Here is a 25,923-nt window from a genome sequence, read left to right on the forward strand (position 1 = left end):
ATTTTGTAGGGTCCTAGCCTTGATATTTTATATTGGGTGTTATATTAAGGACTTTTAATCAACTATCTTGAATATCTCCCAAAAGATGTCTAGTTCAGACATCTATGATCTTCCCAAATATCTTGGAACTTCACTTCCTCCATCTCCTCCAATTATTCTCTCTAACCCACAAGTTCAAGGTCACTCAAGCCCTATTGGCAAGGCAAGGTCTAGGTGTGATCACATCTTGGAGATGAAGTTACATACTAACAATCCCAGAGAGTTGGGTGTTAAAGTCTTAAGAAAGTTAGTGGTTCAATCACTTTCTAAGTCACATAGTGAGTTCCTTGGGACTCCTATTAAGCAGACTATGACAAGACCCTTAATGATCTTATCTATTTGCTTGGTGTTGCTAAATCAGAAATGATTTAGTGTGCTAGTAAAGAAAATTTGATTAGGAGATCAACTTCCCAAAACTTTATGGACAGGGACAATAGTGACACAAGAAATCCAGAAAAGCATTCTCTTCCCAATGGAAATGGATCGGCCATAGTCAACTCGGTTGACAAAATGGTAAAGAGAAAGGCTAAGTCTGAGCTAGTCTCATGTACTATTACCTAAGGGTCCATATGGTCCTATTGCCAAAAGGAAAGGGCATTGGTTGCGAAGCTGTCAATTTTACCTGAAAGATCATAAGGCTAGTAAAGTCAATAAGTTTGACTCTATTTCAGGTAAGGTCCACTATCTAACTCGGTTAAGTTTTTATTCTGAGAGTCTTATTACATGATGTGACTGGTTTACATGTTGATGTTTAAGAATCAAAGGAAAAGTGAAGTAAACTTAAAGAAAGAGTATGTTGAATCTGATCATGAAGATGGATTTCTATCGCTTGATTGAAGATTGGATTCTTGAGCTACTCTTAGAAGTTATGATAGATTGCTAGGAAATAAGTAATAACATAGTTTTCATTTCAAGTTACATTGTAAGGAAAAAGTTTTTTCTGCATTTTAAAATAAATAAAAGTTTGTTTTACTTTATTTTTATCTCCTTACAATGGTATTTATGAAAACTTGATGTTTGTACGTTTATAGCAATATTGGGAATATGAATTTGATTCGTTCATTTGTGGTAGTGTCTAAATTTACCAAATAAGGAAATATTCTCATCACCCAAGTTTCAATTGGACCGAAAATTGGAATAATGCAAGTTGTATAGTATGATGAAAGAGAACTTTCGAGCATTGGAAAATTAAGACTAACTAGTTGTTCACATGGATGTGTGAGTGAAGAGAAGGACTAAAGGATCAAATACACTTTATTGTGCACTTGTTAAAGTCCACCACAAAAGATGGATAAGACTATTTGTCATGATTTACTAAGGTTTAGTAAATATGATTATACTTACAAGCTTAAGTATAATTCTGAAACATTGGAAAATTTTCAATGTATGACACAACGAATAAGAAGAATGAAATTAGGCAGAAGGATAAAAGTTTCTCAAATCTGAAAAGATGGGAGAGTACTTTAGTATCATGTTTTAAGGTCATCTTAATGATTTTGAGACCTTATCACAATTCATCCTCTAAGTACATTCTGATAGTTAAGAAGAGGAGTTATGAATTGTTGAAGTGGTTAAATCAAGAAGATGATTCATAGTTCATTCCAAAACAATTCATAGAGTTATACTACGATTGTAACTTGCGTGACATGTCTTAAAGAAGGTTTAAAACACTTGTCAAATGTAAGAGTAAAAGTTTTTTACTCTTGTACATTTGAAATTGGTAATTTGTGATGTTTTGGATAAAACAAAGACCAACTAAGGCTAATTGTGTTAAGTGTCTATCTTGATTAGAATCCACACTATCTCTTGAATATTTGGCAAGAATGTCATATAGGTCAAGGAGACAGTGGGAGTCTAAAAGATCCTGAAAAAGGTTTCAAGAAGTACTCAAGAATAAGACCTATATTTCATCACTAGCACACAATTAGAGGTTTATAACCTATCGTGCTGACATTTCTGTGCCCATTCCAGTTAAGTTGGCTATACATTTGAGTTCTATATGTTCTCAATTGTTTGCATAACTAATTGGAAGCAACGGCAGGCCCTTGAGCTGCCAGGTGACAAGAAGTTAAGATTGCACAAGTTCAATCCATATGAGTTTGGATTTGTCATTATCCTTGTCTTGTGACTATGGTTTTGACAATTCACATGGATAAGAACACATACATCATTAAATATAAATCTCATAAGGTTTCTCTTTGATTCATGAAAATGATGGTAAGGAAACTCTTTCACTAAGTAGATTTGTAAGTAGATAGTAATCTTTGCATTCTCAAAGTTGTTAGTAGGCACACTAACATGGACTTATGAGAAATAGCAAAGGTCTAAACAATTAAGACTATGATTACGGAATCACTTTTCATAGTTCTGAAATTTTTTAGACACACATGTGAGCTATCTAAGATAAGGTGTATGATTTTGATAAAGTCTTATCAAAGCAATCTAGTATCAGAAATCTGAACTTTGGTAACAAAGTCAATAGCTGATTTCTGAGTACATGTCAAAGCTAGTGGGAGCATAAGTGTTATGCTAATAATCATCATGCTAGTAAGAGCATGATAATTATGATAAGTATTGCAAGTTAGCAATGTTAATTATAGCAAAAAAAAGTTTCAATTCGTGAGGTTGAAGGGGTTGAAAAAGTTGTTTTGATATAATTAAGGGAGAGGAAATTATACTTCATTTCAATTATGAAAAGCTTACATTGAGTTTATAATCATTCTAAAGAGCTTATATTGAGATTTTAATCACCTTTAGTCAACAATATATATATATATATATATATATATATATATATATGTATCTATATATGAATTTCATGTTGGATTGGTTCAACTTAAGAAAATTCTATATATTGCATTCTCAAAATTTGATTATGATTACGGCATCCCTTTTCATAGTAAAATTTTGAGAATATGACAAACAAAAATTATTATGGCAAAAGACTGGTCTAGAACCATGTCTTTATGTGAAACATCATGAATCGTGTCCCATTTACTTTGGGTACAAGATCGATTACATGTGCTATAATAGTTATTCTTTATGAATTTTCCAAATGCCTTGGGGACTTAAGGAGGAAAATGTCTAGAATTGGATATGACTAAAGTGATTAAGCAATTGTTGAGGACAATCTAAGGTTTACCAAAGATTGGTTTCTCAAGGACAGTTAGAAGTATATTGTTAATATTGGAAGGACCATATTGACATAGTCTGAAAAGAGGCAACTCTTGTTCAGAAGTGGTAGTGAAAATGGGAATATAGAGTTGTCTCTATAGATAGAAGCAATATGTGTAAGATTAGAAAGAACTTAGTGCAAGAAGCATGTTCAAAGCAATGCATACTTTGAACATAAGGCTTTGTGTCCATGGAGTAGGTCTTCATTGGAATACCCTGTAATGGTTGTTGACAAATCTTTGTAACTTTGTACACAGTCATTTCTAGAGGATAGGGAATTTAAGTTTAAATCCTAACAAGATTTCGATTTGGGAGTGTGAAATTAGAATCATTGAAAGTTTGGTGAATTGGTTATTTCACAAAGTAAGGATCATAGTTAAACATAAAGTGCATACTTGGTGTATGGCAAAGCTATTGTTTAGGAAAACATAGTGTATATGCTTGGAGCATGGGATACCTAGTGTTTTAATTCAAGTATAAAGTTGATAAAAACAAAACAATGAATAATTAGTAATCAGTATGGTGATAAATAGAAGTGGTCTATTTATATTCATAGGTAAATTATCTTGTTAGGACGTGTTCTTGACTTGATACGAACTCAATCCAATAGGTGTTGGATTGTTTTCACCGGTATACAACTTAATAGGTCTTGAGTTGTTACTAATCTATCCATTTCTTTCCGTTCACATATCATTTGTGGTTGTTATTCTCTCTTAATTTACCTAAACACTACCCTACTCACCAAATCAAGCTCATACACGTATCATAAGTAGTATCAGAGCCTAGTTCTGATTGGGTGTAACTGAGTTCTTGTTCAAGAAAAATTCTTGCTATTTTTTTTATTTCAGTTGTTCAGAAGTTATTGTCCAAAAATTTTGCGCAAATTATATGATGAAGAGCAAATAGATGAAGATAAATTTGAAGAAGAGGAGGAAGAAGATTCCGGTCCCATCTACGACACCGATGGAGAAGGGGAATTTTGTGAAAGAATAAATTTCTTGGTTGAAGAGGAATTTATTGAAGAAAAAACTAATTTCGTGATCGGAGATGAATTTGTTGAAGCAATTGTGGAAGAAATCAATTTTGTTGATATGGACAAAATTGTTGAAGAAATTGTGATTTTTGTTGAACAACAAATTTCATTCCAAGAGCTTACAACCACGAGAACAAATGACTATAAGTGTCACAAAAATTCAGGTTCTCATATCTTTTATGAACATAATTTCTTTTCTAAAGATCTTAAAGAAATCCAAATTGGAAGCTTCATTGATCAAGAAGGTTTATTCGTTTTTCATCTTCATTTTCGTTTCAAAGTGTGGGAGATTTTTACACTTTGGAGGCCATGGAATGCTTATATTTTTCATTTTGAAGGCCTTGGTGAGAGGTTTGATTTTATTAATTATGATCTTAATAATGATGTTTTTGTTTTGTCTTCGTTCATTGATCAAAAGGAGAAAAAAGACTTGTGTATTACTTTTGATAAAAAGTTTTGTGCAATTAGAGATGGAGAATTTTCATTCGTGGCTCAAAAACAGCAAGACCAATTATTTTTGGATGATGACAAAATTTTGTACCCTTCAAAAGACATTATGATGATTTCCAAAAAAATATGTGTTCATGGTGGTATCAATCAGTCACCAAAAGAGGCATTGTGTGGCAATTCTTATGCCTATTTTCTATGTTGTCCACAAACAAAACATATTTTCATTAATTCTTCATTCATTATTCAAAAACACCAAGACCGATGGCGTGAAGTTTGTTGGGAACGAAAGAAGAAGGATGGTATCCATCTTTTTACAAACCATCTTTCTAAGAGAAAATATGAAGATGCAAGTCCTAATTATTTACATAGGAGGGAGCTCATGATGTTTGGACTCATATTCTTTTGGTGTGCCTTTAATTGGGAAGCCGTGATATTGGGGCATGCTGCTCATCAACTTACAAATACAAACCATGACCCATTCTTTAAAATGACTACAATTAACCATTTAAATTATTGCAAGGTTAATTTGCAGGTTCAAGTTCATGGGAATGTACGGAAGTGGTTTTTCATCCACAAATCGAAGATACGGTTAGGATTGAATTTGGTGAGTTATTTGAAGAAGAACATGTTTATGTGGAGAAAAGACCGAGTTGGAGTAAAGAAAATGTCACATTATGCAATAAAAAATTGTTTTCAAGACTTGCTGTCAGGGAAGGTTCGTATGGGGGAACAACACAATTTGGTTCTTACTGAATTGAGGACAATTCCGTTCGAAGAAGGAGGGAATGATCCATATATGGATAATGAAGGCCCAAAAGGTTATGGGTAGCTTAATATTGGGCTCGAAAGTTGTTTGGGATTAATGGCCTATAGGGTGTGCATGGTGACGTAGTTGATGGATTAGGGGTTTCTTAAGTAAATTAATAAAAGTTTAATAAATCCAAGACTTCATTGATTGTTTGATTCAAAGCTTGGGTGGTTATGGAAGCATTTGGAAGGTTATCATTGATGGCCCTCTTTAAACTTTGGGAGTTACACTCTTATCATTGATGGCTCTCTTTAATCATTGGGAGTTACACTCTTTACATCTTCTCATAACCAATTACTAGCAATTGAAGAACAATTGAAGACATGGACGTTTTTTTTGTTATTCTTAAGTGTGGTAGATGTTTTTTTGTGTTATTTCAAGAGTTTCCTTAATTTTCATTTACTAGTTTTAATGAGTAGTTGGTTGGTTGGCTTGTAACCACCAACTTTGTAATAAAGGCTTCATATAAAGCCAAGTTTATGCATGGGAAAGTGAATAGATGAATTTTTAAGAAAAAAGAACCTTTGTTCAATTGGAATTATTGTTATAATTCACAAATTATCTTGTTAGGACGTGTTCTTGACTTGATACGAACTCAATCCAATAGGTCTTGGATTGTTTTCACCGGTATACAGCTTAATAGGTCTTTAGTTGTTACTAATCTATCCATTTCTTTCCGTTCACATATCATTTGTGGTTGTTATTCTCTCTTAATTTACCTAAACACTACCCTACTCACCAAATCAAGCTCATACACGTATCAACAATTCATACTTGTAAAATATAAATTTAATCATTATAAGTACCTTTAAGTTCTAAAAAATATAAAAGCATAGTATAAATTAATAAGAAAACGCCATGAATATGTGTATCAAATAGACGTTATCAAATTACTCAACACTAGTCTTTTTCTTACCCCTAAGCAAAAATGATTTTATTATCATGTTATCTCATCAAAATACTAGTCACCAACATCACACAAAATCCATTTTGAGCCCATCCAATAAATCAAGATCGCAATAAATATATTTGTGTCTAAATTTCCTAAGAACTTCCCCAATCCAAAATACTAATGATCCTCATAAACACTTCCCAGTCAATTTGAACAACGTTCATTTTTGACATTCTTACCTCCTATACCCTTTTATTTACCCCTTTCGTCTCCAAAGTTATTGTCAAATGTCAAGTGACTCAACAAAAGTGAAAAATAATAGATAATATAATTATCCTAAAAATATAACTACACTTTTATGGTTGCAGCATTTTTTTTGTGGAACTTTTTCTCTTTGTTCATTTTTTTTTTATATATATATTTTTTTTTCATTTTTCTATTTTTTTTTCTTTTCTCAATATTTCAACTTCCTATAATAACATATAAGCAAACAAATTACTTAAACATAAACTTAATTGCAACTTTTACTAAAACTATATTTCATGACTTTCTGAAAGATTCATAAGAGTACTTGAAATCCCTTACGTCACTAATGGAACCCTTGACTTTTGATGAAATACATGTAGTGGCATTCTTCCCATTCTGATATACTTTAATGTACTTTAGGTCGACAAATATGCAAAAAATATCCCTTGGGGAATAATGGCCAAGTTCAAAGGTCACAGATTAGCTCCACCCTTGAACTAATACTTTATTTTATAATAATTAGACTCAACAATATAGAAAAGTAAACATATAAACTTGATAAATTCACTTGCTTTATTTTGACAGAAATACCCAAGAGATAAATCAGTCACTGACAAGCTTTTTATTAGGTCTAGTTTTCACAAAACTTTTTACACCCCTCAAATTGGGCAAGGTCGTGTTTTTGTCTCCTAATTTTACTAGCACAAGGAAGCCACAAGTATACTATAACATATGTTGAATAAACATCGAGGCTCGCATCGTATCGTTCGACAGAAGACTAGCAACCCACGTTTCAATATAACAACAATTGTTTTTTAAAATGTACTAGATTTTAAAAATTAGACTATTTTTACAAGTCTTTATTTTTAGTTTTATTAAAATTTTAATCTAGCAATGTCACTTAATCTTCAAAATTTCTTTTTTTAGCTTTTGACCACCTACCCCACACTTAACTGATGCAATGTCCCTATTATATACTCAAACAATGTAACATTCCATTTTAAAATTTAATAAATAAATAAAATCAAATAAATAAAATCAATTGAATAAATAAATAATAGTCCTAAAACCCCAAGATATAATTTATATTGCCATTCATTTAGCCCTAAATCCATAGTAATTTATCAGTTCTAGCCTCAAGGAGTGAAATGTTATAATTTATGGAAATTGGGGATTATGTTGTAACAATTGGACTTGTAATGTTAAGATTTTTGGAGAGCGGGGTTGTTTTGTAACTATGGACCTAAGCTAAAATAAATCTACGGGGGAGGCAATAAAAGCGCCAACATGATATGATGTTTGAAAGTTACGGGCCTTTAACCCGTGCCTTCCCCTCCCGTGTTTCTTTCATGCAGTTCCCTTAAACCCTAACCCTAACATTACTATTCAACCGCCATCTTCATCTCCACCCTTCCAGCCGCCACCACCAAAGAATCATAGGAGCAGCCATCGGCATTGTTCCGTTGTTGGAGAAGATGAACAGTCAAAAACATGGCATTGAGTCACTCGAGGAGATCAGGAGTTTGCGGTTCGTGGGTATTATTGCTATTCACGGTTGGGTTGCAGGCATTATCTTCCCATTCTTTTATTGCTCCACCTCATCCCACATACATCACCGTCATGTTGTTATTGCCTCCGACCATCACTCGTCACCGAGAAGGTGGCAGCGGTTTCGTATTCTTTTTATTGTGTGAGTCGCTGTTTTGAATTTGTTCATGTCTTGTGATTGTGGATTTGTTTGGCCGGTCATCGAAAGAAAACCCACCACCTTGAGGTGGTGGATGTCATCCCCGAATACCGCCTGCCACCACAAGAGTGACAATGATGTGTGTGTACTTTGTGTGAATGCGTGTGTTTTATTGGTGACAGGGTGTGGAAGAAAATCCTTGGCCTAAAGTTAAAGAAAACCAGCACCACCAGTGTGAGGTGGTGGCTTCCGCCTCCTACTACCATTCTACCACAACTAAGCTGCCACCTTGGGTGTTTTGTGTGTACCATATTATCTTTGATCATGTTTTGGGTTAAAAATTATGAGCATTCACCACAAAAATAGGGGCTGCCGCCATGGATCACCGCCGACCACCACTGCTCGAGGTGGCATTGGGTTGTGCCCGATTTATAAACAAAAATATATTTATTTAATTAACTAATTAACTAATGTATGATTTGTAAACCCTAATTACCGTTTAGAAAACCCTAATGTCATGAAACCCCAATTTTAGAATTAATTGGGACCCGCATTGAAACTATTTATTAGACTTAAAATATTAATTATTAATCATTGGCATTTAACTTAATGCAATATTGGAATTAATATTAAGTCCTTAATTGTTTAAGTGTTCTTACTTAACCCTAATCGTTATTTTATGTGAAGATCCTAATGTCATTTGGGCTTTGATTTGGACCTTCCTTTTAGGCCTAGGTGTTTGGGTTTTGTTGGGCCATCTGAGAGCAGGTGTATGTATAGTATATATATATATATATATATATATATATATGTATATATGTATATATATATATATATATATATATATATATATATATATATGGATGGGCTTTAAAGTAAGGCCGATGTAAGGGGTTTGGGCCCAATTGAGAAAATTGGGCCATATATTGGCCCTTGATTTATTATTTGGCTTTTGGGCCTCTAGAGTTTGAGTATTGGCCTTGATTTTGGTCCAAGCTAGGTTAAGGGTAAAATAATCTTTTCACCCAAGTATAGAGTTATGGTTATGCATTGGAACCCAATTATTAATTGGGTGTTATTTTGATGTTGATAGTTTGGGGATCTGTTAGCAAGCAGCCCCAACTTTATCCACGGGACTTCAGCAGTGTGAGGTGAGTCTCGTCACTGTTTGTATGGGTTGAAGCCACCAATACTGACCCATTTGGTTTATGTATGGTAGGAAGACTCAGGGGTTCGCCCTAGGCATTATGTATGAAAGACCAGGAAATGGATCCTGGCATACTATATGCTAATTAGCTAAGTAGAACAGTATGTATGCTAGTTGTCTTTGTGATGCTTGCATGGAAGACCAGGAGGTGGCTCATGGCACTTGTCTGTAAGACCCAAGGGGTGGCCCCCGACTTGGAAAGAAAGAACACTTGGTGCCCCGTGGTTATCACTTTACAACATTGCATCAACACACAATCGAGTCCCAACCTTGAAGCATCGCTATATACGGAGAAATCATTATCACCTTCTGCGAGTGATAAGATTGGAGCGTGAGTCAAAAAATCTTTTAAAGTTGAGAAAGCTTTTTCTTCGGCTTCACTCCATTCGAACTTCACTTCCTTCCGAGTAAGACTTGTGAGAGGTACAACTATACGTGAGAAATCTTTAATGAATCTCCGGTAATATCCTGCGAGACCCAAGAAATGACGAATTTTAGAAGCATTACGAGGCGCTTCCCAATTCTGAATGTCTTTAATTTTTTTAGTATCTACGGATATACCTTCACCAGAAATCACATGGCCGAGAAATTGAGCTTGGCGAAGCCAAAATTCACATTTCGAGAATTTAACATATAGTTTCTCCTATTGAAGAAGTTATAATTCTTCACGAATATGAATGGAATGATCAGTTTCGGACTTGGAATAGATTAGAATATCATCAATGACTACGATGACAGATTTATCGAGCATTAGACGACACACTCGATTCATCATATCCATCAATACAGAAGGAACATTTGTCAAACCGAATGGCATGACAAGGAATTCATAATGCCCATATCAAGTACAAAAAGCAGTCTTTGGTACATCCTGCTCGTGTACTTTCAACTGATGATAGCCTAATCTTAAATCAATCGTCGAGAAATAGCTAACACCTTGAAGTTGATCAAACAAATCGTCGATGCGAGGTAGTGGGAACTTGTTCTTGATAATTACCTTATTTAACTCACGGTAATCAATACACATTCGCATTGAACTGTCTTTCTTCCTGACAAATAACAATGGAGCACCCCAATGAGAGGTACTCGGTCGAATAAAGCCTTTTTCAAGTAATTCCTACAGTTGGATCATCATTGCTTTCATTTCAGCTAGCGCAAGACGATAAGGAGTCTTTTTGCAATCGGAGCAGCACCAGACACAAGGTGAATTCGGAATTATACTTGCCTATCCAGACGAAGTCCAGACAATTCTTCGGGAAAAACATTAGGATATTCATTAACAACGGGAACATCATTTACAGTTTTCTTCTCATCTTTTGAGATATCAACTGTGTAGGCCAGATAGATAGAACATCCCTTCGATGTGAACTTACGAGCTTTGAGGAAAGAGATGATTTTTAAGATTCTTTGTTCACCGTAGACATAAATAGGATTATATCCTTCAATAGGAATATGTACTATCTTTTCATAGCATAAGAGTTCTGCGTGGTTCTTTGACAGCCAATCCATGCCGAGAATAATATCAAAGTTGGGTAAGGAGATAGGAATCAGGTTAGCAAGAAAATTATAGCTTTCAATTTATATCACACAATCTCTATAGACTTTATCAGTAAGTAATGATATACTTCCCGCAGTATCTACATGAAATGGCAGCACGAGTTCATAGCAAACAATTTGAACAAAATGTGTAGATTAATGAGACACAAAAGAATCTGAGGCACCATAATCAAATAAGATGCAAGCAGGTCTAGAGCTGACTAGAAATGTACCAGTCACAACATTTGGGTCTTCACATGCCTCCTCCGTGGTAATCTGAAATGCACGACCTTTAGCTTTTGGCACCTCCTCCTTTTTAGTTGAAGCACTCTTTAGTTGTTGAACAGAAGCTTGACTTCCCGTCATTTGACTAGTAAGAGTATGGCAAAAATGCTTTCTGTAGCCAACAATACCACAAGAAAAGCATGTAACATTCTTCATTGGATAAACAAACTTCATGTGGCTTACTTCTCCACATCCATAATAAACCACTGATCCTTTTTCTAATCTTCATTCGAATCCATATGATTCTTTCCACAGTTTCGACACGATGGCGATTGAAGAGAAAAATATTGTGAGCTACCGCAGCCACTATGGGTATTATGACTTTGCACTTGTTTACTAGGATCAGTTCGAATAGATTGAGCTGGTGCAACAAAGGAAACATGAACAATTTGATCAATATGTGGATGTTTCAAAACTGAAAGAGTGGCACCACGTATTTCTAAGTCATGCTTACTCTTTCGATTATACTCAACAGCTTTATCAAATGATAGAACATCCCGATTAACCACGAAATCATGGATTTCATACCATAGTCCATCCATGAATAACTAAATTTTATCGTCTTCAGTTGGAATATACTTTGCAGCAAACCGTGCTTTTTGATTGAACTAAGATTCATAATCATTCACAGTCATTCCTCCCTGTTTAAGCTCGAGGAATTCTTTCTCCAATCTTCTCCTCATGTTTAGAGGATAATACATTCCTAGTAAAGAAGTTTTGAACAATTCCCATGATAAATTATCCTGATCATAACCGTTGAGAGCTTCAAATATTGCTTCCCACCAAACCAAGGCTTCTCCGATGAGCATTGCAGAAACATAATTAGCCTTGTCTTCATTAACCACATGAGAAATATGGAATACTTTTTCTGTGTTCTGGATCCATGTAATAACAACAATAGGATTAAGAACACCTGAAAACCCCGTAGCACCATTACTCTTGAAAGTTTTGAATGAGGGACTTTTTGCCTCTCCTTTTGAAGATTCTCCGGTGACTTTCTCTTTTCCTTTATCACTATTCTTTTTGTGTTCTTTGATGTTTTTTTGGATAACACTAGTAAGTTTATCCACAATTCACACCTCACGAGGGGACACTGGAGTATTTATTTCATCAGGTTGAGGATCTCCACCCAACTCTGGTGTATGGTTACTCACCTGCTCAACCATTGTTCTGAAAATTTAGAGTAACTGTGTATTTTAGAATATTACAATTTATCATTACCTCATACTTTACTTAAATCTTTCCTATGGTTTGTATCCATATACTTATAATGAATCCGTTTATATATTGAAATTATGACAGTTTAAGTCTAAATACCAATCCGTGGTATTTAGTTCACTTAAACTACTGCTCTAATACCATGATTGAGAGAACCCCTCTCTAAAACTACATCATATTACTCCAAGTTACTCCAAAACATGCTACATGCATATTTATAAATAATATTTAACATTGATAGTTTAATTACAAAAGACTGGATACAAATCTACTAAGTTTTATTATATTACATAACTACGCAGGAAATTATACTTTTATACATACATGATCACTAAATAAAAAAATAATATTATTATCTATTCTAAATTTTCTAATAGTATGCGTCTATACTAGATCCTTATTACTTGCAATAGTTAAACACTGAGAGTGATAAGCGATGACGCTTAGTGAGTTCAAAAATAGATACAATATAACATTATGTCATATAATATGATAGAAGAAAAGAGGAACAAATAACAACAAAGGCATATTTGAATCATGTGACAAGCTTTCCATATCAACAAATGATCTGATTCAAAGATTTACAGTCAATGAGATACAACAATTTCAACTTGATATACATTAATAAAACTTTAGCCCAACTGGCACAAAAAAAACGATTTTTGAATAAATATGTTGCTAGAATTTACAGGCTTTCAGCCCTAACCAGCATTCTACCACTGCCAAAGTAATGCTTACTCATTCACTTCATGGTCAAAGGCTACATACCAATACCCACGTGAGGCTTAGTCATTCACTTCGTGGTCAAAGGTATAACTCATTATCATGATAACATGGGAAAGCATATTACACATATAACACATAACATACAATTGTTCCCATAATTTGAACTTACTGTGAAATAAGCAGAGGTTAAAATAGTAATTTGGGCAGCACTTCGTTCCTATAAATAACATTCCTCAATGAAAACCAGGAGCTTTATTGAAAACCGGGCCTTGCGAGGGTTGAGCTTCAAACCAAAAAGATAAATTTCTCAGGGTCTTTGGGCACTTCAGAATGTTTTTCCGGTGTTGGGTATAATCTCGGGGCTTCGGGGGGTTATAAAATAGCTTAAAAGAGGGTTTAGAGGTGAAAAAGTGTGAAATTTGATAACATTAAATAGGAGGGTTCGCACCCTCTTATATAAGTGCAAGAAGTGTGTCATACTCAGCCTCATTGTTAGAGACCTGAAAGTTGATCGCAAGGGATACGTAATTTCATCACCACAGATGTTTTTTAGGATTAGTCTTACCTCATACCCTTTTATGCTTCCAGCTCAATCAGTGTTTAGTTCCCAAATGTCTCGACTTGCCTCCGGTTCAGAGGGATCTATTGGCATGAGTTTTGTTACATTTTTCAGTGTTTCGGGAATCTTGACTAGGAAGTCTACCAAAGCTTGGCATTTGATGCTTTTTCATGGGCAATAATCTATGTCGTTTTCCCCCAGCTCGATCGCCCATTTTGGTAGGTGTCCCGATTTCTATGGTCTCAACATGATTTGTTTTACTGAGTAAATGGTTAGGACCTCAATCTTGTGGGCTTGGAAGTAGCGCCCGAGATTCCTGACTGCATAGATTAATGTGATCACCAATTTCTCCAATTTAGGTAGTTAAGCTCAGGATCTTGTAATGCTCTGCTTACGATATGTATTGACATTTGTTTCTTATCCCTCTCGATGGATAGTACTGATAATATGGCCTCACCTGATGTTGTCAAGTACATTTGCAAAGTTTCTCCTGGTAAGGGGCTTGCCATGGTTGGCAGCTGATGTAATCCTTTTTTCAAGTGTTTCAGGACCTTGTTGGTTTCTACTACCATTTTAATTGATTCTTATCCATGCAATATTTAATGGTTTGGAAGAGTTACAGAGCTTTCTCGACTGACTTGGCGATGAATCTGCCTAGTGTCGTCAACCTTCCATTGATTTCTTGTACTCCTTTGAGGTTGTGAGGGGTTTTAGATTCGAGGAATCCTTGTATCTTGGTTTGGTTTGGCGAGATTCCTTTTTTGGTTGTATGATAACCCAGGAACTTTCCTTCCTCCATCCTAAAAGTATACATTCTCAGGTTGAGCTTAATTTGTGCCTTCATCAAGGTTTGAATGGTTTCTTCAATGTCTCAAAGCAAAGTTTCCTCTTTATGGCTTTTGATAACCATGTCATTAACATAGACTTCGACACTTTTACCAATTTGGTTTGCAAACACTTTGTCCATCAGGCGTTAGAAAGTTGCCCCAACGTTCTTCAGGCTGAATGGCATCTTCTGATAACAAAAGGTGTCATGATTGGTATGAAAGGTTGTTTTCTCTTCATCTTCTCTTCCCATCTAAACTTGATGATAGCCCTTGTAGGCATTGTGGTAACACTTGAATTGAAATCCTTCGAAGGACTCAACTCTTCGTTTATCTCTAGGATAGGGTAGTGATCCTTTGGGTAGGCAATATTTAGATCGGTGTAATCGATACACATCCACCATGATCCATAATTTTTTTTCACCATCACTGGATTTGCAATCCAGGAATGGAAAATTGCCTCTCGTAGGATGTCTGTGTCTATTAGCTTCAACACTTCTGCATTGATTGCCTTATTTCTATCACTCGCTTACTCCCTCCTTATTTGCTAATGGGGGCGCTTCCCGGGATAACATTCAAGATGTGTTTGATGACGTTGTGGTCTAATCCTATCATATTCGTAAGTTGCCATACTAAGACCTTAGAATATTGTTTTAGGAGTGCGACTAACCTTTTTTTGGCTTCTTGCGATAAACTGGAACCTATTCGCACTATTTGCTCTGGATAATCTGGGTGGATGGCAAGTTTTTCTATGTGTCAATCTTCCTTTGATTCTTTCTAGGCTTACGCCATCTCTAGTACGACAATCACTTGATAGCAGTGGTGTAAGGGTGGGTTAGTAGAAATGATTGTGGCTGACGCAAAGCGTGTGCTAAACTTGATGATATTGTGTATTGTTGATGGTATGACATGTAGCTGAAAAAGCAACGTTCGCTCGAGAAAAATGTTGTGCTCTGGTGGAAAGCGTATCGCTGAGAATCCTATCATTCATGTGATTTTATCTTTCCCATTGTGACTAATTAATGAGAGTTGTAGATGTACGGTGCTATGTGGCCATAGGCTATGCGCGGTGAAGTCGACGAGTGGACCACATGTTGGAGGTTTTAGACCTTCCTTCTAGGAGGCAGGTAGTTGTCTGAAGGAATGTTTGCAGAATATATCTATACTGCTACCATTGTCTATGTAAACATAATGTACTTACGTTTGGTGTATGTTTCCAATGATCATGAGTGGATCCCTGGGGTCCCAGTTGGGTGGACTTGGGTCTTCTATCGAGAATCTGATGTTCAGTATATTTTTGGAAAATACCTTAATTTTATCCTCCTCTTCGTGAGGTTCGCTTCTCTTGCGGGGCCTGGCGATGGAGAAGATGTCACCTTTTTTTTCTTGGCGCTTGCCCACGTCTTCTTGAGCTCGGGTGCTCTTCTGGTCGACATTGAACTTGGATCTCAAGTCCTTTTAAATAAGAGAGGTTTCCCTTTATTTTCTTTTCTGCAATTTCTTTCTTCAACACCATGCATTCGCCAGTGTCATGAGTTTTACTTTTGTGAAACTCACAATACTTGTCGTTTTCTTTTACCACCTTTGAAGGCATTTTCTCGATGGTTCCGGTGTTCATCCTTACTAAATGGTCGATATCTTCGAGAAGAATTTTGCAAATTGCGGTTGTGCTTGTCATGGCCCCCGTCCTAGTGCTCTCGATGGCCTATATTTGGGTGAGACACTATATCTTCTCCTTTTATGTATGAATTGGCAATATCCTTTAGGTTGGCTTCTTTTCTCTCTTCACCTACAATTTTCCTGAGATATTTCTCAACTCTGTATTTGAGTTTATTCCTTGATTAGGGTACCATTTCTTGCATGTTCTTCGATAGAGGGTCGCGGAGTAAACCTTGCACGAAGGAATCGGTGACAAGGAAGTCCTTATAGCCTAGGATGTTTAGTGTTACCAAAGTGAATATTTCATAATACGCTCTCATTAACTCTCCCTCCTTTTTCTTACACACCATAATTGAGCTCGCATCTCCCTTACACTTCCTTATTTGCATGAAATTATTGCAAAAGAAGTATCATAGCTGCTTAAAGCTAGAGATGTTGTTGGGTAGTTGTGCCTTGAACCATTTTCCCGCATTTCCAAATAGCGTGACGGGGAAATATGTGAAAGTGAACCGTTTTACCATTATTAGTGATATCATTGTCTACTCTTAAGTTTTGATGTGTCTGTCTAGATCAATGGTGCCATCATACTTTGGGATATTCAATATCATTGCCGAGTGTAGGATATCGTATTGTAAGAGAACCTCGCATAAAGCAAAGTTGGTATTTCTCACCGGGTTTTCCATGTGTGGTATGGAAATTCACCGTATATCATGAATTGTTGAGTGAAATAAAGGTTGCCGTACGTCTGATTGTATATCGTAGCCTGCGATATATACAGTTGTTGTGAGCTACTTTGCATTCTTTGTTGCAACTGTGAGCTCAGCCCAGCTATTGGAGTATGTACATATTCGACTCCTATGACTTTTGTGTGTGGGTATTGAGTCATTATGTTAATGAAAAGTGAGGATTAGACTCCTACATCGATATTGTATGAGGGTTGGATCCCTATGATGGTGGCACTTGGGGAGTAGATCCATACAACTGTTGGATATAGGGACTGAACATCAGTGGTTGTTATACAAGTAGCAGAATGTGTGAGATTTCCGCTATGGGAGAGAATTGATAGTTCAAAATTGGCTGTTGCACAGAGGACAATGTGGTTCCTGGGGACCAAGTGTTTGTCCCTGCCTATCGCAACAACGATTGTGACTGAGAACTCGGTGGTTGTGACTATTGAGTCATCGTTATCTGTGGCACTGTCGTCGTGGCTGTGACTGGATGCTCTAGGGTGATGAGCGGTGGTCATCTTGAGTTGGCTATTGATGCCACTATGGTGTCTGTCATGGAGCCTACTGGTGGTTGTGCGGCTAGGGTTTGAATGAAATCTTGTCCTTCTAATGAAGATGCTTGTGTGCCGTCGAGTGATAACATAGATCTGAGTGGACTTATCTCTCATCCGTCAGATGGCACATGTCATTTTCTTATCATTTTCAACATCTAGTGTCGTTTCAAGGTTGTGTAACTCTGAGTTCATACCTAGATGGCGCCAGATGTTGTGATATGTACTGCAATCTTAACGTCGTCTCGTGGTGGTTCCATCTTGTTTAAGCCTTGTAATCATATCAATGAAGAAACAATGCCAATCGATGTCCAGGAGGTGGTCCCGTGATGAAGCTCCAACGGTCTTTTTAGTATGAGTGTACATGTGGGAATATAGAGGTTAGGGTTTTAGATAGAATGAGGTTATCCTTTCTACTGGAGGAGAGGGGTATGTTTTATACCTGTCATCTTCTAAGGATGATCCTAATAGTATTCTTTGTCCTGTCTAGACCAACAGCATATTCATGAGTCCCATTGGTGGATCGTGCACCACTAGCGGTCATCTCCTATTGTTGTAGAGGAGACAAAGGTCAATACCCTGAGTGCTACACTTATTGTTGTAGAGGAGATAAAGGTCAATACCCTGAGTGCTACACTTGTCTATCTAGGAAGTGACCAACTGTGTTTTGGCTTATTATAGACCGAATATTATCGTTTGGAATTGGACCTGGACACGAGAGTGCTAAGTACCAAGGTCCTAGTGCGAGACTATGAGGGTGAGGGTTCGGGTCAGCAACTAGGTCGGGTAGCGGCCGTTAACTAGGTCGTCCTAAAGATAGCATTTTTGTTATCTTTAATATATTCCTAGAGGGATACGTTATGTAACATCCCCCCTCTGGCACGTATCACAATATTGTCCGCTTTGGGCCACTCGGCACGACGACTTCCCAGGGGGTCACCCATCCTGGTACTACTCCCGCCCGAGCACGCTTAACTGCAGAGTTCTTATGGGATCTGCTGCCCACATCGGCTGATCCCACATCGGCTGGGAAGGAGAACTAAGCATTCCTTATAAGGGGTGTGGATACCTTCCCTATCACAACGCGTTTTAAAGCCGCGAGGGCAGCAGATCGCATAAGAACTCTGCAGTTAAGCGTGCTCGGGCGGGAGTAGTACCGGGATGGGTGACCCCTGGGAAGTCCTCGTGCCGAGTGGCCCAAAGCGGACAATATTGTGATACGTGCCAGAGGGGGGTGTTACACGTTAGTAGACGATAATACTGACAAATCTAAAAGGTACAAAATATCTTACATATCGATTCAATATGTGAAGAAAAAGAGCAATGTTAATAAGTCAAAGAAGTAATCTACATTTCATTTTATGAATTTTATTTATATTTCATATTCTATTTGTATACATGGTAGATATATTTTGATTACAATATTTTTGTATACTATTTAACTTGGATTAATGATTAATATTATTTTATTTTATTCTTGTTTACTCCTATAATATCTATTTGCAACATTTTAATATTATCGTCGTCCATTAATAAATGTGACTCCATGTTAATTAGGAACATGATCATAAAATTAAATGTGGTTAAAGGGAAACAAATAGCTACACCAATCAGAAAAAAATGTGATGTTTTAACAATTATGTATCTTCAAACGCAAACAATGAACACATTTTTATCTTTGAGTTTTCTTTATGTGACTAAATGATATAATATGTCACCCTTCACCATAAATGAATGTCATTAAAAGGTAACAAATAGCCACACCAATTACAAAAATCATGTAGCTATAAGTAATATAGAAGGATGGTTTTAACAATTATGTATCACCAAAAGCAAACGATGGTCACATTTTTTCTTTACATGTTTTATTTATGTCACTAAATGATGTCATATGTCACTCTTTAACATAATTAAATATCACCAAAGGTTAACAAATAGCCACAACAATAAAAAAAATGCATTGTTATAAGTACTATTCAATGATAGTTTTAGCAGTTATGTATCACCAAAAGCAAACAATGGTCACATATTTTTCTTTATGTATTTTGTTTATGTGACTAAATGATGTCATATATCATACTTCAACATTACTGAATGTCACTAAAGAGTAACAAAAAGCCACATGAATTAGAAATAATGCATTGCTATAAGTATTATTCATCGATATTTTTAACATTTATGTATCACTAATACGAAACAATAATCATATTTTTTATGAGTTTTTCTTTATGTGACTAAATTATATCATATGCCATGCTTTAATAGCAAAAGCATGACATTAATGTTACTAAAGGATTAGCAATAGTTACAACAAATATAAACTAACCATAGTTAAAAATAACTTTGTCTCACTTTAAATTACTTTTATATGTGACTAAAAGGTAGGTTATATTCATACTTAAAAAATTTATGTGTCACAAAATAATATCAAAAGCCACACTGATAACACATTCATGTTGCCATACAATCATATAACTCCACTTAAGTAACGAAGATTTGTGTTTAAAAATATTTACAACCACATATTCGATAAAGTCCTAGATTAAATCAATACAAAGTAGCCACATTTTTAAGCTACGATAACTCTTTGAAATGTTGAATTTTAATGTGACCTTAGCGTGTCACGACATACGGTCAAACTTTCGATGAAAAAAGTGTGACTATAAGGATATAGTTAGATTTTTTATGCTCAAAAAAGTGCGAATGTATTTAATTTTCTTTGTAGTGTTTTGAGCGTATAGATCCAACAAAATAGTATCAGAGTGTAGTGTGTAGAGGATTGTGATGATAGATTCTCAAGATCTTTTTGTTTGTTTGTTATGTGTTAGAACCAGAACATAACTAGTGGTTAGGATTGTTGTTTGAAGTGTGTGGAGGATTGTGATAGGTTCTTTCTAGTTTCTTGCTTACATGACTTTTATCACAAAATATTTTTTTTATCAACTCATCCTATTTTAAAGATATGTAGAACCGACACAAAACTAGTGGTTATGTATCCTTTATCCCACTAGAAATACCAAACTACCTCGGCCATGAAAAGCTAAAACTAGTGATTAGGTGTTCTTTATCCCATAAGCTTATACATGTGACGTGCGTGTGTTTTCACATTGGATGACATAGACTAGCATTTTGAAAGAGGTCTTTATATGTTTTATAACTCTAGTTTTAAAAACATAAGATATCATGGTTATTAAATGCATCCAATTATTGGATCTATATGCTCAAGAATCATTATTAAGTGATATTGCTAATGAAAAATGATCATATAGGGTTGCACCTTAATCAAGTTGGTACTTATTGATTATTTACTAAAAATTTGATTATTAATAAATAAATGCAACTGTAGTATTTAATTAGAGGTGATTATTGTTTAATCAAAACAATAATAAAAGAAAGAACAAACTAGTAATTATATCATATGGTATGATTAATAAGTCATGTACAAATGTTTTTGACACTTTGTCTATTCATAACTTAACTAGCTTATTAATACTTTTGATTAAAGAATATGGAAGACAATTTTTGTCCTCTAATGGCCTTATGGTCGTAGCTTTTTTAAGGGCATGGACTTTACTTGCCAACCTCCATTCTCTTGTCCCCCATGTCTAGTTTTACTTTATATACTTTATAGTATTATATTAAGTTTGGCCTTACCTTGCATGGGATACATAAGTGAGAATAATTCATGAAAGTTACTAGTTCTTTGACCATTTAAATCCTCCAAAAAGTCGTGGGTTGCATCACATAGAAGCTCTCACTCTTTTGAAGTTTGATACTTGGATTTTGGTGCTTCCTTTGTGTCTTCCTTTAACGCTTGTATATTAAGCACTTAAAGCCTTAAAGAATAAAGCATACAAGAAGGAATCTAACAATTCTTGGTACCTTAATCATGGTTGTGGATACCTGTAGAGAAGTTCAAATTTCACGTTCTTTCTATCTTCATCAACATCCCAAATCCAAGAGGGTCCAAAGGCTCTAAAGGTTGGCATTCTAAAACATACAAAGGTTTGTTTTAATATCATTGTAACCTCTTCAAAAGGATCCTTGATGGTTTTGTTTTGAAACAATCTCAAAAACTACTTGTAATTTTTTAAAGCTTCAATTGCGGTTTTTGTGAAAAACTCTCTTATTGTTGTATCAAAACCCATCAGTGGTATCAGAGCAAACATTTATTAGCTAGAATGATTTTTTATGTTTAATAATCTTTGGTTTCTGGAAAACATGTATGGATTTTTTTTGGCAAATTGTAGTTTAAAAGTGTTTATATATATATATATATATATATATATATATATATATATATATATATATATATATATTCATTTTTCCAGATATTTTGGTTATATAAAACTTGTCTTAGAAAAAACAAACAGTTATGTATTAATATGTTTGATGTTGTTGTTATGTATAAACAAGTCATTAGGACATTTTTGGTTGTTATTTATTTATTCATATGATGATGTAATAAATAAATATGTATTATTTCATTTGATTAAATCTTTGTTTTGATTTGAAGAATTACATCAAACCAAATATAAATGTCATAGATTAACAAACATGTCTGATATAAGAAAATCACCATTTGAGCATTTCATGCTCTAATAAACAAAACCACAAAAATAAAATATTAGATATACATTTCGGACAAATCCTTCCTGACAAATACCAAATCAGATCTACGGATTTTATAAATACTTAGGGAGTGGTTGTAGTTAGTCAAGTCTGAAAGTAAAGATGACTACGGCGTTGCAAGCTTTGTTGCTGATATTGAAGGTGGAAATGGGCTTGCGATTTTGGAGGTACGTGCAAGTGGAAATAGGAAATTGTTCAAGGGAGAAAAAGGAGAAGGGGGAGGAGCTTTACTGGATAATTTATAGCCCAAAATTCTGATTACTGAACCATTGAAATCCATCTTCGCGATCAGAATTAACATGTATTTAATAGAGTTAGACAATGGACTTTACCTGAAATAGAGCAAAACTTATTGACTTTAACATCCTTAGGTAAATTTTGCAACTTCGCAACCAATGCCCCTTCCTTTGGCAATAGTTACCTATGGACCCTTGATAATGAGACTATCTCAGACTTAGCCTCTCTCTTTACCATTTGGTCAACCGAGTTGATTATGGCCGATCCATTTCCATTGGGAAGAGAGAGCTTTACTGGATATTCAATGTCATCATTGTCAATATCCACAGCGTTTTAGGAAGCTGGTCTTAGAAAATAGATAAGATCATTAAGGGTCTTGTCTTAGTCTGTTTCATTGGATTCCCAAAAGATTTCACTATGTGACTTAGAAAGTAGTTGAGCCACCAACTTTCTCAAGACTTTGACACCCAACTCTCCCGGCTTGTCAATATGTGACTACATCTCCAAGATGTGATCACACCTAGACCTTGCTTTGCCAATAGGGCTTGAGTGACCTTAAACATTTTAGGAACTTGTGGGTTAGGGAGAATAATTGGAGGAGGTGAAAGAAGTATGATATCCATAGGAAATTATCTTTATTTAGGAAAGCTTGTTTCAAGAGATTTAGGAAGCTCATAAATGTCTAGACCAGACATCTTTTTGGAAGATATTCAAGATAGTTGATTTAAAGTTAATATGACACCCAATATGAAATATTAAGGCTAGGACCCAACAAACTATTTTATAACTTAGAAGAGGGACGTCGTAATCTAAGCTATAAAATATTTGAAGGTAGGTGAATGACGATTCACCGATTTCCACTATGAAAAGGTACGTAGACTGCTAGCTAAAGTTAATTCAAGTTCCGAATTTTAATTGGATTTGAAACTCCTAGATCTTTGAGATTCATTGAACTGTTCAAAGGTATGTTTCAATCTTGAGTGTGCCCTTCAGGTTTTGTGACTGGGATACTGAGCATCACAAAACAAGGTGTGAATAACCATGCAAATATACTTGGTACCCTTAATATTTGCCCCTTAATCAGTTTGTCGGTTAACCACATACGCTCCGTCGATACTATGATAAATATTAAGTTACCATTTGCCTACCTTGTTAAGTCTAGGTTAGTTTGCCGGTTAACCATACACGCTCCACTAACGACTTAAGCAAAGTGCAAAGTGTAATTTCATGGGTTAGCACCAAATTCATATTTTCCTAAGTAACTAAGATTGGGTATTAATAATAGTTTAGTTACTTAGTATTTATCATTAATACTTTTAATGAACGGAGAACTATAGTCCTTGTCCTACCCATTCGGCTAACGACCCTCCACCAGTCAAGGAAGTGGTGGGTAAGAGTGGACACCCATTAAACTGTCATTTTATGGGTAGTAACATTATACCCCCTTATAGACCTACTTCGTGAATGAGACCTACTAACGGTAAGATTAACTTTACTCTTATACATATATATATACATTCTTTATTAGTTTAAAGTCTCCCATAACTTGTCCTCATGTTATGGAACTTGAAGAGTCCTTTAATTAAAACTACTTTAAACACATAAGTTATGGAATTAATTAGTTTTGAATAGTTTCAAAACTTGCCCTAAAGTTTTGGAATTTGAAAAGTTTCACTTATGAATACTTTAATTCCAAGTTAGCCCTTAGAATTTTAAAAGTTAAAATTCAACGATTATACTTTATAATATTATAAGTTAATAATATATATATATATATATATATATATATATATATATATATTATTAACTTATAATATTATAAAGTATAATCGTTGAATTTTAACTTTTAAAATTCTAAGGGCTAACTTGGAATTAAAGTATTCATAAGTGAAACTTTTCAAATTCCAAAACTTGAGGGAAAGTTTTGAAACTATTCAAAACTAATTAATTCCATAACTTATCAGTTTAAAGTAGTTAAAAAAAACGCTTCAAGTTCCATAACTTGAGGAAAAGTTATGGAAGACTTTAAACTAATTAATAATAAAAAAAAATTATTGTAACTTATGGAACTAATTAAGGTTACACTTATTTATTTATTTATTATTTAATCAAGAGACTCTTAAACCTCCATAACTTGAGGACAAGTTATGGAGTCATATAACCATTTAATTAGAACTAGACTCTTCATTTTGTAACCTTTGCCAACTTTTATGAGTTTTATAATTCTTAAATGTGACTTTTCATATAACTTGAGGACAAGTTACAAAAACACATTTTGGAATCAACTCTTAGATTAAAATGCATTGAAAACAACTATTTCACACAAATTTTCTATTAATCTAAGAACCTTATAAGAACAAGATAATTCAAATCATCAATCTTCAAGAAATTAGCATGCATATACAAACTAATACAAATCTTGAAATGATGACAATTATCTTAGAAATTGGATTAGCATGAACATTACCACATGGACTGGGCAAGTCCATTCATGGACTCGGTGAGTCTGCTGTGCAGACAACATCAAAACTCGATTTTTCAGCTACTTTTTGCAAGTATGACAAAAAAACAAGCCTAGGCTCTGATGCCACTATAGGGTTATGAGCATTCTAACGCTCCTAAGTGTACATGCAACCCTAAATACCTTGGATCTATGTTTTCTCTATTATACATACAATTATGAACATCCAAGGTATTATCCTAATCTAGCATACAAAACAATGAATATAACAACATAGAATACATACCTCTTTGATGTAGAATGTCTTCATGAAGCTTGAGTGCCTAGTGCCCAAAGTGTGACACCTCAAATGGTTCACACAACACCAAATACACTTGGAATAACTTGAGAGAAACTTGAACACTCCTTGAAATCGTCTAGCCCTCATACTCACACATAGTGTACGATTTCTTGAGCCATGGGATTCTTTTATATGGTGGCTATTAGGGTTACTCCATGTAACTCATAACTTTAACCATTCCTAAAGCTCCATGGATTTTAACCTCCATGGAGTATCCATGGGTCACCCCATGGACTTAGTCCAACATACGGAATCTTGGACCACAAGCCCACATATATAAGAATGAATGATTTACACAATCAACCCATATATTTAATTAGTCTTCTTTTGATCACTTAATTAATTCCAAATTAATTCTTGATTAATACTAATTAAATAAACTTATTAATATATTAGAACTTATAATATATTAACCAACTTTAAGTGTTATTTCTCTCATTATAGTCTATCCAAATGCGTGATGTCATGCAACCCAAATGGACCATGCCGGGTCGGGTCAAGTCTTAACAATTATAGTTATGGACTTAGACATTAATCCAACACAACTGACATGGGAAGAATTCTTAGAATACTTCGAACGCAAGTTCTGCTCGGCCCAAAATCTGCTAGAGCTGGAGAACCAATTCCTAAC

This window comes from Lactuca saligna, chromosome 8 (genome assembly GCF_052625555.1).
Source record: "Lactuca saligna cultivar CGN05327 chromosome 8, ASM5262555v1, whole genome shotgun sequence".
Lineage (NCBI taxonomy): Eukaryota > Viridiplantae > Streptophyta > Magnoliopsida > Asterales > Asteraceae > Lactuca > Lactuca saligna.